General features: G+C 32.0%; 1 protein-coding gene across 1 annotated transcript in view; it reads left to right on the forward strand.

The window, feature by feature from the left end:
• The first annotated feature begins 2,291 nt into the window (after positions 1-2,291).
• The window catches only part of TANC2 (tetratricopeptide repeat, ankyrin repeat and coiled-coil containing 2), a 522,665-nt gene continuing 506,719 nt past the window's right edge, over positions 2,292-18,237 (forward strand). The window contains exon 1 of the mRNA XM_051994951.1: positions 2,292-2,442. The gene's annotated coding sequence lies outside the window, so the exon portion shown is untranslated. The remainder of the gene's footprint in view (positions 2,443-18,237) is intronic.

Below are 18,237 nucleotides of genomic sequence, written 5' to 3' on the forward strand. Positions count from 1 at the left end.
AAAGTTTCAAGAGTCAGGGATATGTAAGTGTTTTGATAGTACATATCTGGCAAACTTGAAATGCTACAGGAAAGAAATAATTTAGAGAAGGAGCATGAATATAGGAGCAGTGTTTTCTTCATGCAGTAATGGCTCTTTCCCTTCTCTTTTAATAGACTTTTGATTATGTGCCCTGTATAAGATTCATATAGTGAAAAACATAAGGTAGAAAATAAAGCCTTACATTTAAATTTTGAAAAATAATAGAATATTTTTATTAAAGTCATACCTTCTGTGTGGATGCCCCTGGTTTCTTAAATGCTGTGCCAGCAATAAAGCTTTAATATTAATAGGTCCTGAAAAGCTTGGCATATGACTTGGGAATGGACAATATGTCTTTTTTTCTGATTACTAGCTTTGCTAAGTTTGAGAAGCTTATAACATATTTCATTTAAGAGTAATGAACTTCAAGACTGTCTCAGGGCCTAGTCAGTTGTCTTTTTGTCAAGGGAACCAGTACCTGTAATGTCAACATTTTGAATCTTTTTAATTTCTGTGTAAATTGCCTTGAGGTTGTAGTAGGTGAAAACTTGTATAGTTTAGGACCTCCAGAAGAAGTATTATACTGAGGGGACAACCAGGTGATGCAGTGGATAGAGCACCTGTCCTCAAGTCAGGAGGAACTGAGTTCAAATATGACCTTAGACACAACACTTCCTAGCTGTGAGACTCTGGGCAAATCACTTAATCCCACTGCTTCAGCAAAAAAGGAAAAAGAAAAAAGAAGTATTATATTGAAAATATTTGCAGAAATAATTGAAATATTGGATTCTCTTAGAATCAATTTCTTTTAGATTACAATTAGTCTGAAATAGGTTGTATTAAAAAGAAAAAAGCCCACGTTTCCCCTCAATCTTAGCAAAGGCAAAAAACCAAAATAGAACAAATTAACATAAAAACAAAATGTTATCCCATCTTTGATAGTCTTTCCCACAGATACTGTAGAATTATTACTATCTTTTTAAGAATCAGGATAGCTTAGTAACAATTTTAAATGCTATTCTATGAGGCATGATCCTAGAGAAACTAAATATAGCAGATAGTTAATGGAGATGATTTAAAAGAAACCATGAAGTAGACGTTTTTGGTACTTTGGAATAAGGTGAAGGAAAGCCTTTTTGGGAGAATTTTTTAATTTAAAAAGAAATATTATAAAGAGAATTGTATAAGGAGTGAGGCTGGAGAAAGAGACTATTGAGAGATGGTTTAACAGAAACTATAAGATAGAAGATAAAAAAAAGTCTTTTCTATTAGAGTTCTTTTAACATTTAACTTGTGAAGAACAGAATTCTTGGAAAGAAGTTTTCATTATTCTGAATTAACCTAATGGTGGAACTGTGTTTTTTGAAATGAAAAGTAATGTGAAATTGTAAGGATGATTACAGGTGAATCTGAACTTAATTGATTATTTAATAAGAGATGTTGAAATTTAGTAATTAACAAGGAAATATCCAAACCTATTCCTGAATTGCAATAGTTTGATGAGAATTAATATGGGAACTAAGTTGAAGACTGAGGAGGAGTAACTTATATGTTTTTGTGGTCTAGTTCCAGGAAATTCTTTTCTAAGTTCAAAAACCTCTTTGTAAGTCTTATAGAGCAATGTTATTATAAGGCATAAAATTCAGTAGCAAGGTACAAATAAAACCTTTGAGTAGAGTTTTTATCTTCAGATAAATCAGAATTAATATAGCTAATTTTAGGTAAAAATGATGTGGAAAAAATTATTCTTGCTATTTTGTACTTTTTATCCTCTCTATGAAGATCCTTTTTCTTCTTTCAGGTGCTTTAGTTCAATAATTGTGTTTCCTTTGTCCAGACCCGTCCCTTTCATTTTCTTCTCTTTTCCTTCCTTCTTTTCATCATCATCTTCCCCCTTCTATCTCTCTCTCTCTGTCTTTGTCTTTCTTTCTTTCCTCCCCCCCTTCTCTCTCTCTCTCTCACAAACACTCTTCTTCTTTTCCCCTCTTCTCTTTTATTTATTTTCCTCCCTCACTTCCCTTTTGCTCCCTCTTCCTTTTTGAAGAATAAGATAAAAAATTAAATCAGTCACTTAAAAATGAAAATTAGTCAATTAAAAAGCTAAATTGGTCATATTGCTGAATGACTGGAGGCAGGCAGGAAGGTAATTTCTTTAAATTGTAGACCATTATGCCCAACTTGATTCTTAACAGAGTTTCAGACTATATTGCTTAAAGGATAACTTGCGAACATTTAATTTTTTAAAAAAAGAAGTGATCAGTGTAAGCTAGAATGAATTTGCCAAGAACAAATCATATCAGACTAATCTCATTTCCTTTTTTGACAGGGATCAAGGGAATACCATGCATATAATATACCTGGATTTCAGCAAGATATTTGACAAAATCTCTCATGAGGTCCTTGTGGACAAGCTGGAGAAATGTGAGTTGGATGATAGTATAGTTAGGTGGATTCAGACTGCATGCAGAAAGGGTAATCAGAATCAATGTAAACCTGAAGGAAATCTTTAATAGAGTGACCAGATTCTTAACTCTGTTTTGCCAAACATTTTTATTTTTTTTACCAGTTATTTGGATAAAGATATAAGTATTGTGCAGAAACTAGGTAGATCTTCATCTCATATTGGATACCAAGATAATCTCCAAATATAAAACTTAGGCCAAAAAAAGTAACATTGGAAGCAAATTAGAGGAGCAAGAAAGAAATTGCCTTTCAGGTTGTGAGTAGGAGAACAGCTCATGAATAAATAAATGGTAGAATCACAGGAAATAAAATGGAAATTTTGATTATGTGGAAGGAACATATTTGCCCAAATTGAATGCAGTTAAAATTAGAAGGGAAACAGGTAACTGAGGGAAAAAAAATCTTTGCAACAAATTTCTTTGATAATGGTCTTATATTCAAGATAAATAAGGAATTATTTCAAATTTATATGACAAAAAGTCATGCTTCAGTAAAGAAATGGTCAAAGGATGTTTACAATTTTATTTCCTTTTTTCTTATTTACAAAGCATATGCATGGGTAATTTTTCCAACATTGACCCTTGCAAAACCTTTTGTTCCAAATTTTCCCCTCCTTCCCCCCATCCTCTCCTCTAGCTGGCAGGTAGTCCAATACATGTTAAATATGTTAAAATACATGTTAAATCCAATATATGTATGCATATTTATACAGTTATCTTGCTGCACAAGAAAAATCAGATCAAGAAGGAAGGAAAAGAAAAACTGAGAAAGAAAACAAAATGCAAGCAAATAGATGTTAACAATTTTCAAGAAAGAGTTCCAAGCAATTAATGACTTTATGAAAAATATTCCAAATCATTAATAATTAGAGAAATGTGAATCAAAACATTCATCACATTCATCAGATTGACAAAGATGAGAAAAGAAGAAAATAACAAGTATTGGAGGGATTGTGGAGAAAAGAGACACACAGATGCATTGTTGGTAGAGCTGTGAAATAGTCCAGTCATTTGGAAGTGGAACAGTATTTATAACAAAAAGTAATTATACTGTGCATAGCTTTTTGATCTGTTATATATTTTGAAGCTTGTACCTCAAAGAAGTGAGCAGAATTTGGAGAACAATTTATTTTTTATTTTTGTATTTTAAAAAAAATTTTTGGTTATACATACACATTCATTTAAAAAAAAAATTCCTTATGACTCATGTTGGGAGAGAAAAATCAGAACAAAAGGGAAAAACCACAAGAGAAAAAACAAACAAGGAAAAAAAGTGAAAATAGCATGTGTTGATTTATATTCAGTCTCAATAGTTCTTTCTCTAGATATAGGTGGAGTTTTTGCATCTGAAGTTTATTGGTATTGCTTTGCATCATTGAAGTGTGGAGAAGAACCAAGTCTGTCCTAGTTGATCTTTGCATAATCTTGCTATTACTGTGTAGTGTTTTCCTGGTTCTTGTTTAACTCAGCATTCATACATGTAAATCTTTTCAGGCCTTTAAAAAATCAGCTTGTTCATAATTTTTATAGAACAATAATATTCTATTATTTTCTTATTCACCACTCTCCAATTAATGGCTGTCTATTCATTTTCTAATCTTGCCACCACAAAAAGAATTACTACAAACATTTTTGCCCATGTGTCCTTTTTTTCTTTTATGATTTCTTTGGGATACAAACTAGTTCTTCTGTGGCTATATATTCTTCCCTCCTCCAGTGATCTGATAGGTAAACAATCCATTACTCACCTAATTTGCTTATCATATTACTGTTTATGCCTACCTAAATCATGTACCCATTTTAACCTTATTTTGGTATGGGGCAGTATGAAGTATAATTATATGCTGAGTTTCTGACATATTATTTTCTGGTTTTCCCAGCAATTTTTGTTAAATAGTGAGTTCTTATCCTTTAAACTAGAGTTTTGAGATTTGTCAAATACTAGATTTCTATAGTCATTGATTATTGTGTCTTGTGTATCTAACCTGTTCCACTGATCCAGCATTCTGAGTGCTACTTTATAATAGAGTTTTAAGTGTGGTACTGCTAGGCCATTGTCTTTTGTATTTTTTTCCCATCAATTCCCTTGATATTCTTGACTTTTTGTTCTTCCAGATGAATTTTGTTTTTATTTTTTCTAGCTCTATAAAATAATTTTTTGGCAATTTGATTGATATGGCGCCGAACAAGTAGACCACTTTAGGTAGACTTGTCATTTTTATATTAGCTCAGCCTACTCATGAGCAATTGATATTTTTTCAATTTTGTTTAAATCTGACTTTATTTGTGTGAGAAGTGTTTTATAATTGTGGTTATGGAGATCTTGGGTTTGTTTTGGCAAGCAGACACCCAAATACTTAATTTTGGCAACAGTTATTTTAAAATCTATTTAAATTCCATTTCCTATCTCCCACTGCTGGGCTTTGTTAGTAGCATATAGAAATACTGATCATTTGTTTGGGTTATTTTATATCCTGCAACTTTGCTAAGGCTTTTAATTGTCTCAAGTAGATTTTTGGGTGATTCTCTAAGAGTCTTTTAAGTATACCATCATATCATCTGCAAAGAATGATGGTTTTATCTCCTTATTGCCTGCTTTAATTCCTTTAAATTCTTTTTTTCCCTCATTGGAAAAGCCAACATTTCTAGTACAATATTGAAAAATAGTGGTGATAATGGGCATTCTTGTTTCATTCCTGATCTTATTGGAAATGCATTTGGCTTCTCCCATTATAAATAATGTTTGCTAATGGTTTTAGATAGATGCTGTTTATCATTTTAAGGAAAACTCCCTTTATTCCTATGCTCTCTAGTATTTTTATAGGAATGGGTGCTATACATTGTCAAAAGTTTTTTCTGCATCTGTTGAGAGTTATTATATGATTTCTGTTAGTATTGTTATTGATACGGTCAATTAGGGCAATACTTTTCCTGATATTGAACTAGCCTTACATTCCTGGTATAAGTCTTACTTGGTCATATCAGCAATCCTACTTGCTGATAAATTGTAATCTCTTTGTTAATGTTTTATTTAACATTTTTGCCTCAATATTCATTAGGGATATTGGCCTGTAATTTTCTTTCTTTGTTTTGTCTCTTTCTGGTTTAGATATCAGTACCATATTTTTGTGTCATAGAAGAGATTTGTCAGGACTCCCTTTTTATTTATTTTTAAAAATAGTTTACTCAGTACTGGAATTAGTTGTTCTTTAAATGTTTGTTATAATTCACTTGTAAATCCTTCTAGCCTTGGAGATTTTTCTCTTAGGGAGGTCATTAGTGGATTGTTCTTTTTTTTTTTAATGGGACTATTTAAGTAATTTATTTCCTTTTCTTGTTAATCTGGAAATTTATATTTTTGTAAATATTCATTCAATTCAATTAGATTGTCAGATTTGTTGGAATACAGTTGGGCAAAATAGCTCTTATTTATTGCTTTAGTTTCTTCTTTGTTGGTGGCAAGTTCACCCATTTAATTTTTAATGCCAGTAATTTGGTTTTTTTCTTTCCTTTTTCTAATCAAATTAACCAAAGGTTTGTCATTTGGTTGTTTTTTTCATACAGGCAACTCATAGTTTTATTAATTAGTTTCAATAGTTTCAATTTTATTAACCTCTCTTTTGAGTTTCAGAATTTTAAATTTGGTATTTAATTGGGGGGTTTTAATTTGTTTTTTTTTTTCACTAGCTTTTTTATTTGCATGCTAAATTCATTGATCTCCTCTTTTTCTATTTTATTCATGTAACCATTTAGAGAGATAAAGTTTCCCTTAAGAACTGCTTTAGCTACATCCCATAGGTTTTGGTATGTTGTCTTATTATTGTCATTCTCTTGGATGAAATTATTGATTGTTTCTATGATTTATTTGACCCACTCATTCTTTGGAATTAGATTATTTAATTTTCAGTTGATTTTTAGTCTGTCTTTCGTTGGCCCTTTATTTAATATAATTTTTCTTGCATTGTGATCTGAAAAGGAAGTATTTAGTACTCCTGCCTTTCTGCATTTGATTATGAGGTTTTTTTATGCTCTAATACATTGTCAGTTTTTGAGTAGGTGCCATGTACTTCTGAGAAAAAGATATACTCCTTTCTATCCCTCTTTGGGTTTTCTCCAGAGATCTGTCACAGCTAAGTTTTCAAAGATTCTATTAACCTCCCTAGTTCTTTCTTATTTATTTTGTGGTTAGATTTATCTGATTCTGAGAGGGGAAGTTGAGGTTTCTCACTAGTATAATTTTGCTGTCTATTTCTTCCTTAAACTGGCTTAACTTCTCTGAGAATTTGGATGCTTTACCAGTTGATGCATATACCTTTAGTATCACTACTACTTCATTTTCAATGGTATCCTTTAACAAGATATAGTTTCCTTCCTTTTCTCTTTTAATTAGATATAATTTTACTTTTGTTTTATCTGAGATCAGAATTGCTACTCCTGCCTTTTTGGTTTGAGCTAAAGCATAATAAATTCTGCTCTGACCTTTTACCTTTACTCTATTTGTATCTCTTTTCTTCATATATGTTTCTTTTAAATAACCTATTGTAGGATATTGGTTTTTAATCCATCCTGCTATTTGCTTCCCTTTTATGGGAGAGTTCATCCTATTCACATTCACAGATATGATTAGCAACTGTGTATTTCCCTTCATCCTATTTTTCCCTTCTATATATACTTTAGTTCTCTTTTTCCACCCTTTCCCTCAGTAGTATTTTGTTTCTAATCCACCCTGCTCTCAACCTGCCTTCCCTTTTATTACCCTTCCTTTTTTCTCTTGCCTCTTTCTCCTAATGTTTCTGTCTTCCCTTCTATTCAGCCCTTCCCTTTTCTTTCCCCTTTCTCTTCCTACTTCCTTACAAGATAAGATAAATTTCTTTACCAAATTGACTGAATATATTTTTTCCTGTTTGAGCTAAAACTGCTTAAATTAAGCTTCATACAGTATTCATCGCCTTCCCTTCTTTCCCTCTGTTGTATTAGGTCTTTTGTGTCTCTTGTGTGATCTAATCCCATTTTACTTTCCCTTTACTCTTTTCCCAGTACAATCCTTTTCCCATTTCATATATATATATATATATATATATATATATATATATATATATATAATATATATATATATTTAATATCATCACATCAGAGTCAGTTGACACCCACACCCACCATCTATGTATGCCCCCTTTAACTGCCCCAACAAAACAATACAGTTCTCAAGAGTTACAAATATCATTTTTCCTATCTAGGAATGTAAAAGTTAACCTTTAAATAATTTTTTTCCTTCCTATTTACATTTCTATGTGTCTCTTCAGTCACCTGTTTGAAGATCAGATTTTCTGTTGTAGTTTTTTTTTCAGTAGAGATGATTGAAAGTCTCTTATTTTATTGAAGAGCCATCTCCTCCCCTGAAAGATGATGCTAAGTCTCATCAAGTAATTGTTTTTTGGTTGTAATCTCAGGTCCTTTACCTTCTGCAATATCGTATTCCAGGCTTCCTGATCCTTTATTGTGGAAGCTGCCAGATTCTGGGTAATCCTGACCACCGTTCCTTGATAGTTGAATTGTTTTTTTTTTTTTTTTTCTGGCAGCTTGTAGTATTTTTCCTTGAGATAATAGTTCTGGAGTTTTTCAATAATGTTTCTTGGTGTTTTTCTTGTGGAATCCCTTGTAGGAGTGATAAATGGACTCTTTCAATGACCATTTTGCCCTCTGGTTTTAATATATCAGGGCAGTTTTCCTTGATAATCTCTTGAAGAATGCTATCCAGACTCTTTTTTTGGTTGTGATCCTCAAGTTGACCATTAATTTGTTCAATTGTTTTTCCTGGATCTATTTTGTAGGTTGGCTTTTTTTCCAATGAAGTATTTTACATTTTCTTCCATTTTTTCATTCTTTTTAGTTTGACTTATTCTTGATGTCTCATAGTCATTGGCTTCCATTTGCCCAGTTCTAGTTTTAAATGTGTGATTTTCTTTAGTTAGCGTTTGTATCTCTTTTTAAAGTTCATTGATTTTACTTTTTCAGATATTGTTTTTTTCCCCAGTGGATTTTTTTTTTCTTTCGCATTTGGCCAATTGTGTTTTGTAAGGAATTGATTTTCTTTTCCAGTCTGTTGACTCTCTCATACCTCTCATTTCTTTTCCCAATTTTTTCTTCTCCCTCTTTTATTAAAATCTCTTGTGAGCATTTCCAGAAAGCCTCTTTGGGCTTGAGACTAATTCATATCATTTTTTGAGATTTCCCATGTGGGTAGTTGTTCTTGTCCAAGTTGGTGTTTTGGTCTTCCCTGTCTGTTAGGGACCACACCTAAGTGTGAAGAAGAAGATCAATTCTTTGAAAATCCCCAAAACTGTGAATCATAGCACCCCTGAAGGAATTGCAAATCAGCCTTTACTGATTCAGATGTTGCATGTGGATTAGGAATGAAATAAATTGGAGGCAAAGAGGAAAAGGAGAGAGGTCAGAAAATGCAACTGCCTCTCAGTCCCCTCTCACTGAAGGGATCTATCTATTCTGCTGGTCAGAATTAGATCACTAGCAGCTACTAGCAGGTTGTTCCTGTAACAAATGGCGCCTGAACAAGGACACAAGAAATACGACAAATAAAGAAGCAGCAGTACTTCAGAGCTGTTTGTGAGTAGGATACTCCCAAGAGAGTGCCTTCAATAATTCGCTGGGAAGGAAAGGAGAACAGACCTGGTAAGAGTTTTTCAGTGGGGGTAATTAAAATGGGCCAATCATCAAAGGGCTGAGCCAGGAGACTGATGAGGGACTTATGAAAAATGCCTACTCTGACTACATGCCTACTTTTCCATTTGTCGGAGAGTTTGCCTCCATGACATCTAACAAGATTCAACACCTGCTGTAGTGTTTCAACCTATAGTCATCCAGAGGAATAGGACAGAAAAACTTTGACAGTGCTGTTTGCATTCCTTAACATGTGGTCACAGATAACAGCAGCTTCACAATATTGGACAAACTTACTGATCATGCTGTTGAGGGGAAAATAATCATGTTCCTAAAAAACAAAAAATGGGGAATTGTTAAGGACCACACCTAAGTGTGAAGGGGCAGAATGATTCTCTGAAAGCCTCCACAGGTATGAATCATAACATTACTGAAGGAATTGAAAATCAGCCTTTACTGATTCAGATGTTGCTTGTGGATTGGGAATGAAATAAATTGGAAGCAAGGGGGAAGAGGAAAGAGGTCAGAGAATACAGCTGCCTCTCAGTCTCCTTGTATTGTTATCATCCTCTCACATGAAGGGATCTATTCTGCTGGATCTAATTCCCCAGCAGCCACTAGCAGGTTACTCCCATAACACCTCTCCCCATAGTAACTTTTTGTGGTTAAATTTCTTTCTGTTTCTTGCTAATTTTCTTAATTTCTTTCTCTTCATTTTGTAATTTTTAAGGTGAAGCTCTACTCCTGGGGCACAGGGAGCATTGTCCCAAGCTTTTTGTGCTGCTCTGAACCTTGACTTATAACACAGGGCTCCTTGTATTTAGTCTTGCTCACAGCAAGGAAATAGCTCTACCTGCTCTCTCCAGGCAACAATCTGGTTTCCTAGGCTGACAATTTGACTTCTGTGCTGGGACTGGAGGCTGCCCTATTGGTCTACTCTGCTTCTGAGCCAAGATAGAGAATCTCAGTTGCTCAGACCCTCTCACTTGCTCTCCCAGACATTATTTGAGCTGGGTGGAACACCCCTTTCACTCTGGTGAAACTGACCGTTCTTGAAGTCTTTCTGATCTATCTTGAGATGGAGAATGTTTTCATTCCATCAGGCTCTATTCAGAAGCTGGATTTCATGTAGTTTTTGAGAAAACTGGAAAGCTTGAGCAGCTTCCTGGCTTTACTCTGCCATCTTGGCTGTGCCTCTAGAACTCCTAGGAGAACAATTTATACAATAACAGCATTATAATGAAAAAGAACTTTGACAGAATAAAATGAAATCACCAGTACAAAAATGAAAGAATTCACAACAAATATTGAAGAAATAAAAAAAAAAGTAAAAGTTTTTTTTAAAAGTCAGTAGACACTGTTTTACTCACATATATGCCAACAAGAATAACTTATTTCAAATAAATGGATATTTTCAAAACTTTAAAATACTCAAACAGACACCATAAGTTTTAGAGAATTTAAGCAACCCAAGTCATAAATAAAGTTTCAAAAAAAAAATTCCAGGACTGGATAAATTTTTGCAAGTGAATTGTATCAGACATTCAAAGAAAAATAAAATCTAATGTCATATAAATCATTTGCAAAAAATATCAAGAGATCCTTTTATGACACAGAAACAATCTTAATATATAAACTAGAGAGAATCAAAACAGAAAAAGAAAATTGTAGCCTAATATTTCTAAAGGAAATAATGCAAAAATTTTAAAGAAAATATTATCAAAGAGATTAAACATATTACAAAGATTATACTGTATGATTGGGTTGGATTTACAGGGTTGGCTTAATATTAAGAAAACTTAAGCTTAAATAATCATTAATTTCAAAAAATCAACAAAAAACATAGGCAGAAAAAAGCTTTTGACAAAATGCAGTAATTTTGATTAAAACAATAGAAAACAAATGTAAATATCTTTCATTAAAATGATTAATGGTGTATATCTAAAATCAAGAGCTACCATTATTTTTAATTGAAATAAATTAGACTCCTTTGTCAGTAAAAATCAAGGGTAAAACAAGGATGTGCATGCACTATTTCCTATTATACATAATACTAAAATGCAGATTCAAGCAATAAGACCAAACAAACTGAAGGAATAACAGTAAGTTTTGAAGAAACAAAATTATTAGTTTTTGCTGATGATATGATGGTATACTTAAAGAATCCTAAAAAGTCAAGTAAAAATTTAATTGAAACAATTAATAAATATAAAAGAAAATATAAAATAGATTCACTGAAATCACATAGCATTTCTAGGTAATACAAACAAAACCCAACAAGAAGAAATAGGAAAATAGCCATTGAAAATGACTACAGAATGTGCAAAATTCTTGGGAGTCTACTTTCTAAGATATGCATAAGATCTTTATAAATACAACTAATTATTTATACAAATAAACATACTTAAATAATCGGAAAAACATAAATTGTTCATGTGTAGGATAAACCAGAATAATTGACAGTGCTACCTAAATCAAAATTAATTAACTTATTTCATATTATCCTAATCAGATGAACAAAGGATTACTTTTAAAAATTAGGAAAAAAATAACAAAATTCATGTGGAGGAAAAAACTCCTCCATAATCCAAAGAGAATAAATGAAAAGAAATAAGAATTAAGAGGTCTCAGCAGTACAAGATTTCAAACTATATCACCAAGTAATAATTAATAAAATAATTTGATACTCGTTAAAAAGAAGATTGATCAGGGACACAGTTTAAATGTGTAACATACGGAAGTAAATGAATCTGATATCCCAGTTTTACTTAAAACAGTGATCCCAAGAACTGGAATAAGCACTATTTGATAAAAACTGCTGGGAAAATTGGATATTGATATGAGAGAGATTCAATTTAGAATACACTTATTATACAAAAATAAATTTTAAAAGGGAACATGACTTAAATATGAAAAGGATACATCATAAAGAAATGAAAAATATATTAAAAGAAATCTAGAAAATATATGGATAAGAGAAAATTTCGTGCTCAAACAAGATAAAGAAGGTCACAGAATAGAAAACAAATAATTTTGAATACGTAAAATGTTTTTTCATTAATCAAATAAAGCAAAGTTTAAGAAAGAAATAATTAACTAGGAAAATTTCTTTGCAGTTTCTCAGTTACAGAATTTATTTCCAAGATATATGAGGAACTATTTCAAATTCATAATAAAATTGCCATTTCCAATTGATAAATGATCTTACGGATATGAACATGAAGGAAAAAATCCAGATTATCAATAGTTGTATGAAAAAAATGCTCCAAATCACTTCTAATTAGAGAAATGACAATTAAAGCAATTCTGAGATTCTGTGTCACACATTAGAATGACAAAGATGAGCAGAATGGAGTAGATGGGGAGTATATGGACACACTGATGTTTTGGACTTATGGAAAAGCATTCTGGAAAGCAATTTGGAATTATATACCAAAAAATGACAATAGTACATGCCTTTTGTTCCGGTTACACCACTTCTAGCTTTATATACTGAAGAGAAGAAAAAGGAAAAAGGCCTTTATATACAAAATTATTTCTATTTTTTATGGTGACAAAAATTGGAAGTTAAAGAGATGTCTGTTAGTTGACGAATAACTGAGTAAATTGTGGTATGTGAAATATCAGTGTTGTACATGATTTCAAAAAGACTTGATGAACTGATACAGAATGAAGTAAAAAAAAATAAAACCAGAAGAACAATTTATACTATAACATTAATATTAAAATATTAAAATAAAAATAAAAAGGATTTTTAGTAAGTTTTAATGGGAAAAAAAAGAATAGAATCAGAACAATTTGTACAATAACAAATTGTAAAACCAGACACCTTAAAAAGTTATAAGAACTAAGATCAATACAATGAACATATGATATTCCAGAGGACTGATGATTAAACATGTTATCCATTAAATATGAAAAGGATACATCATACATCACTGTTATATTCTGTTACACTCATAATTTTTTTTATCCTTTTCCCCATTGAAGGGCATCTACTTCTTTGCTGTTACACAAAGTGATCCTGTAAATATTTTGATGACTATAGAATCTCCCTTTTTTGGGAGAGGGGACATATTCCTAGCAATGAAATATTTGAGTATTTAAGAAATTAGAAATTGGGGGTGGGGATGGGGCAGAGCCAAGATGGCAGAGAGGACATATGCTTTTTTCTGGAGGGCTTCTTTCTGATCTCCTCCCATGACCCTCAGCTAATTCCCAAATCTAGCTTCTGAAGTAGTTCTGGACTGGCAGAATCCACGAATATTGGGAGTGCAACAAATTACCAGCAGAAGATAATTTTGAAGAAAGCCAGAAAGTCTGTTTTGTTTAGGCATGGAGGGAAGTGGCCAGGCTCAAGCAGGCCAAGCACAGAGCCAGTGCATGCTGTGTAGACCCAGGCGGGGTCGTGGGGTAGTGCATGCTCCATGCAGTAGAGAATATAGGGGGAGGATTCTACAGCAGTGTCGGCTACTCTGCCCTGGCTGCAAGCCACTAGATCAACAGAGAAGTTATAAAACATCCAACGCATATAACTCATTAAAAGATAGATTGACCAAATGGAAAAACTACTCCCTGAAAAACAGAATTTATGAAATGAGAAAGGTAAATAACTCCCAGGAAAACAGAATTTGTGAAATGGAAAAAAAATTCCATAGATCAAAACAACTCAATTGGACAAATACAAAAAGAAGTAAAAAAAAGCAAATGAAGAAAATAATTCATTAAAAATCAGAACCAAAGAAATGGGAATGAATGACTCAATGAGACATCAAGAATCAGTCAAACAAATCAAAAAAATGAAAAATAGAAAAAAAGTATAATAACTACTTGGAAAAACTGACCTGGAAAATAGATTTAGGAGAAACAATCTAAGGATTATTGGACTCCCTGAAAACCATGATGAAAAAAAGAGCCTACACACCATTTTTTAGGAAATCATCAAAGAGAACTGTCTTCATGTCATAGAATCAGAAGGTAAAATAACCATTGAAAGAATTCACCGAACACCTCTTGAAAGAGACTCCCAAAATTAAAACTCCAAGGAATATTGTGGCTAAATTTCAGAACTATCTGACCAAGGAAAGAATATTACAAGCAGAGAGAAAAAAACAATTCAAATATTGAGGAGCCACAATCCGGATTACCCAGGATCTAGCAGCTTCCACTTTAAAGGATCAAAGTGCCTGGAATCTGATATACTGAAAGGCAAAGGAACTTGGAAGACAGCCAAGAATAAACTACTCAGCTAAACTGAGCATTTTCTTCCAGGGAAGAAGATGGGCATTCAATGAAATAGGTGAATTCCATTTATTTCTGATGAAAAGAGCAGAGCTAAACAAAAAATTTGACCTCCAAATATAGAACTCAAGAGAAGCATAAAAAGGTTAAAAAAAAAAAAAACTCTTGAGAAGTGTATTTCTGGTATGGGTATACATAAAGAGTACATGTATAATTTATTTTACTGTTTTAATATAAAAAAGAAACTAGAGATAGAAAGAGCATTGTACCAGAAAAAGGGGAAAGTGGAGATAAGATGAGGGAAATTATATATCACAAAGTGGCAAAGGAAACCTATTATATTTGAGGGAAAGAAGGGAGAGGGACGAACATTGCGTGAATCTTACTCTCATCAGATTTAGCTCAAAGAAAAAAATATTAGACATATTTGGTTTAACTGAGAAATATCTCTTACCTTATAGAAAAGTGGGTGGGGAAAGGGGGAAAAGGAAGGAGTAGGCTAAATATAGGAGAAAACAGAACTAGCAGGGGAAAGGTATAAGAAAGGGGGAGAGTCTCTTAAGTGGGGAGAATTGCTTGAGGCAAATAGTGCTCATAAATAAAATACTGGGGAGGTGGGAAAGGGGAAAAGGAAAGAGAAAAGTATAATTTGGGATTAATAAAATGACAGGAAATACAGAATTAATAGTTTTATTTGTAAATGTGAATGGGGTGAACTCTCCCATAAAACATAAGCGGATAACAGACTGGATTAAAAGCCAGAATGCTACAATATGTTGTTTACAAAAAACACATTTAAAGCAGAGTGATACATACAGTGTAAAGGTACAAGGCTGGAGCAGAATCTGTCATGTTTCAGGTGAAGTAAAAAAGGGATAGTCATCCTGATCTCAGATCAAGTAAAACCAAAAATTGATATAATTGAAAGAGATAAGGAAGGGAACTATATCTTGCTAAAGTGTACCAAAGATAATGAAGCAATATGAATATTAAACATATATGCATCAAGTGGTATAGCATCTAAATTCCTAAAGGAGAAATTAAGAGAGTCACTATAAGAGACAGACAACAAAACTATGATAGTGGGAGATCTCAACCTTGCTCTCTCAGAACTAGATAAATCAAACCACAAAATAAATAAGAAAGAAGTTAAAGAGGCAAATAGAATGTTAGAAAAACTAGATATGATAGCTCTTTGGGGAAAATTGAATGGGGACAAAAAGGAGTGTACTTTCTTCACAGCAGTTCATGAAACCTATACAAAAATTGACCATATATTAGGACATAAAGACCTCAAAATCAAATGCAGAAAGGCAGAAATAGTAAATGCATTTTTTTTCAAATCACGATGCAAAAAAATTACATTCAATAAAAGACCAAGGGAAAATAGACCAGAAAGAGATTGGAAACTAAATGTTTTCTTTCTCAGGTTTTTTTTTTTCTTTCTAGATCAGATTTGTGTGTGTGTGTGTGTGTGTGTGTGTGTGTGTGTAGCAAGATAACTATATAAATGTGTACATATATATTGGATTTAACATATATTGTAACATATTTAACATTTAGTGGACTACCTGCCATCTAGGGAAGGGGATGAGGGGAAGGAAGGGAGAATTTGGAACAGAAGATTTTGCAAGGGTCAATGTTGAAAAATTATCCATGCATATATTTTGTTAATAAAATGCTATAATAAAATTAAAAAAAGAGAAATTAGAAATTTCCCTTAACCAGAGAAACTTCTTGTAAACTCCCTCACTCGTTTCTTGCTTTCATTCTAATTTTGACTGCATTGCTTTTGTTTGTGTAAACCCATTTTAATATAATGCAATAAAAATTATCCATTGTATGTCCTATGATTCTTTTTTATCTTTTCTTTGATCATAAATTGTTCCCATATTGGTGGTCTGCCAGAAAAACATTTTCATGTTTTTATATGTGTGTCAACCTGTTAAGTCTAAATCATATACCATTTTGACTTTATCTTGGTTTCCAGTGTGAGATGTTGGTCTATACCTAATTTCTGGTAGATGATTTTCAAATTTTTTCCAGCAGTTTTTGTCAAATAGTTCTCATCCCAAAAGCTTGGAGCTTTGGGTTTGCCAAGCACTGAATCATCATGTTACTGTTTATTGTGGATTTAGTTTATTCCATTAACCCATAACCCTATTTCTTAGCCAATAATATAGATTTTTTTGATGATTGCCAAGTTGTAATATAATTTGAAATCTAGCATTGAAAGGCTGCCTTCCTTCATATATTGTAGTTGTTGTTGATTCCCTTAATATTCTTTGCGAATTTTGTTACTGTTTTTTTTTTTTTTTTCTGGTTCTATAAAATAGTTCTTTACTGATTTGATTGGAATGACACTGAATAAGAAAATAAATTTAGGTAGAACTGTCATTTTTGCTATATTGATTTAGTCTGTGCACAAGTAATTAATACTTATCAGGTTGTATACATCTATTTCTGTGAATAGTGTTTTATAATTGTGTTCATATAATTTTGGGTAAGTAGATCCTTGTATATTTTATATTATTTGTAGGTGTTTTAAATGGAAATTTTCTTTCTGCTGAGTTTTTTTAGTGATATGTAGAAGTGCTTGATTTATGTAGGTTTATTTTATACCCTATGATATTGCTAAAGTTGTTGATTTTTTCATCTAGCTTTTTAGTCAATGCTCTAGGATTCTCTAAATATACCATCATATCATATGTGAAGAGCAGTAGTTTGGTTGCCAGTTCTTATTCTTTCAGTTTCTTTTTTTCCTTGTCATAGTTAGTATTTTTAGTATAATATTGCCCCTGATCTTATCTAGAAGGCTTCTAGTTTATTCCCATTGGAGATAAACTTGGTATTAGATACTGTTGATCAATTTAAGAAATGTTTCATTTATTCCTGTGCTTTCTAATGTTATTAATAAGATTATATGTTGTATTTTGTCAAAAGCTTTTTTTATATCTATTGAGATAATCATATGATTTTTGTTGTTTTTGTTGTCATAATCAATTACATTTGTAGTTTTTCTAATACGGAACTAGCTTTGATATAAATCCTACCTGTATATGATCTTCATGATATAGTCTGTAGTCTCCTTGCTGGTATGTATTTAAATTTTTTATATTAATATTGATTAGGGAATTTTTTCATTATCTGTTTTTGCTCTTCCTGGGTTTGGGCATCAAAACCATATTTATGTTATAAAATGAATTTATTAGGACTTCTAAAAAATCTATTTTTCATATAGTATATATGCTTTTGGATTGAACTGTTCTTTAATTGTCTAGTAGAATTCACTTGTAAATCTATCTAGTCCTGTGGATTGCTTCTTAGGGAGCTCATTTACGGCTTCTTTAATTTCTTTTTTCTAAAATAGGGTTATCTAAATATTCTATTTCTATTAATCTGGACAGTTTGTAATTTTGTAAGTAGTCATCTATTTCAGTTAGATTGTCAATTTTATAGACATATAATTGGGTACAATATTTCTTAATAATGCCTTTAATTTCATCTTCATTGGTGATATTCTCATTGAATTTTTGATACTGGAAATTTGGTTTTCTTCTTTTAAAAAATAAAGTTAAGGATGGTTTATCTATTTTGCTGTTTTTCCCCTTTATAACAAGCTCCCTAGTTTTACTTATTAGTTCAATGGCTTTTATTTTAAATTTTCTTCATCTCTATTTTGATTTTTAGAATTTCTATTTTGATGCTTAATTAGAGATTTAGAATTTGATCTTCTTGTTTTTGAAGCTGCATGCCCAATTCATTAATATGTTCTTTTTCTCTTTTATTGGTATTAGCTTTTAGATATATAAAATTTCCCTGAATATTGTTTTGG

This window comes from Antechinus flavipes, chromosome 4 (assembly GCF_016432865.1).
Source record: "Antechinus flavipes isolate AdamAnt ecotype Samford, QLD, Australia chromosome 4, AdamAnt_v2, whole genome shotgun sequence".
Taxonomy (NCBI): domain Eukaryota; kingdom Metazoa; phylum Chordata; class Mammalia; order Dasyuromorphia; family Dasyuridae; genus Antechinus; species Antechinus flavipes.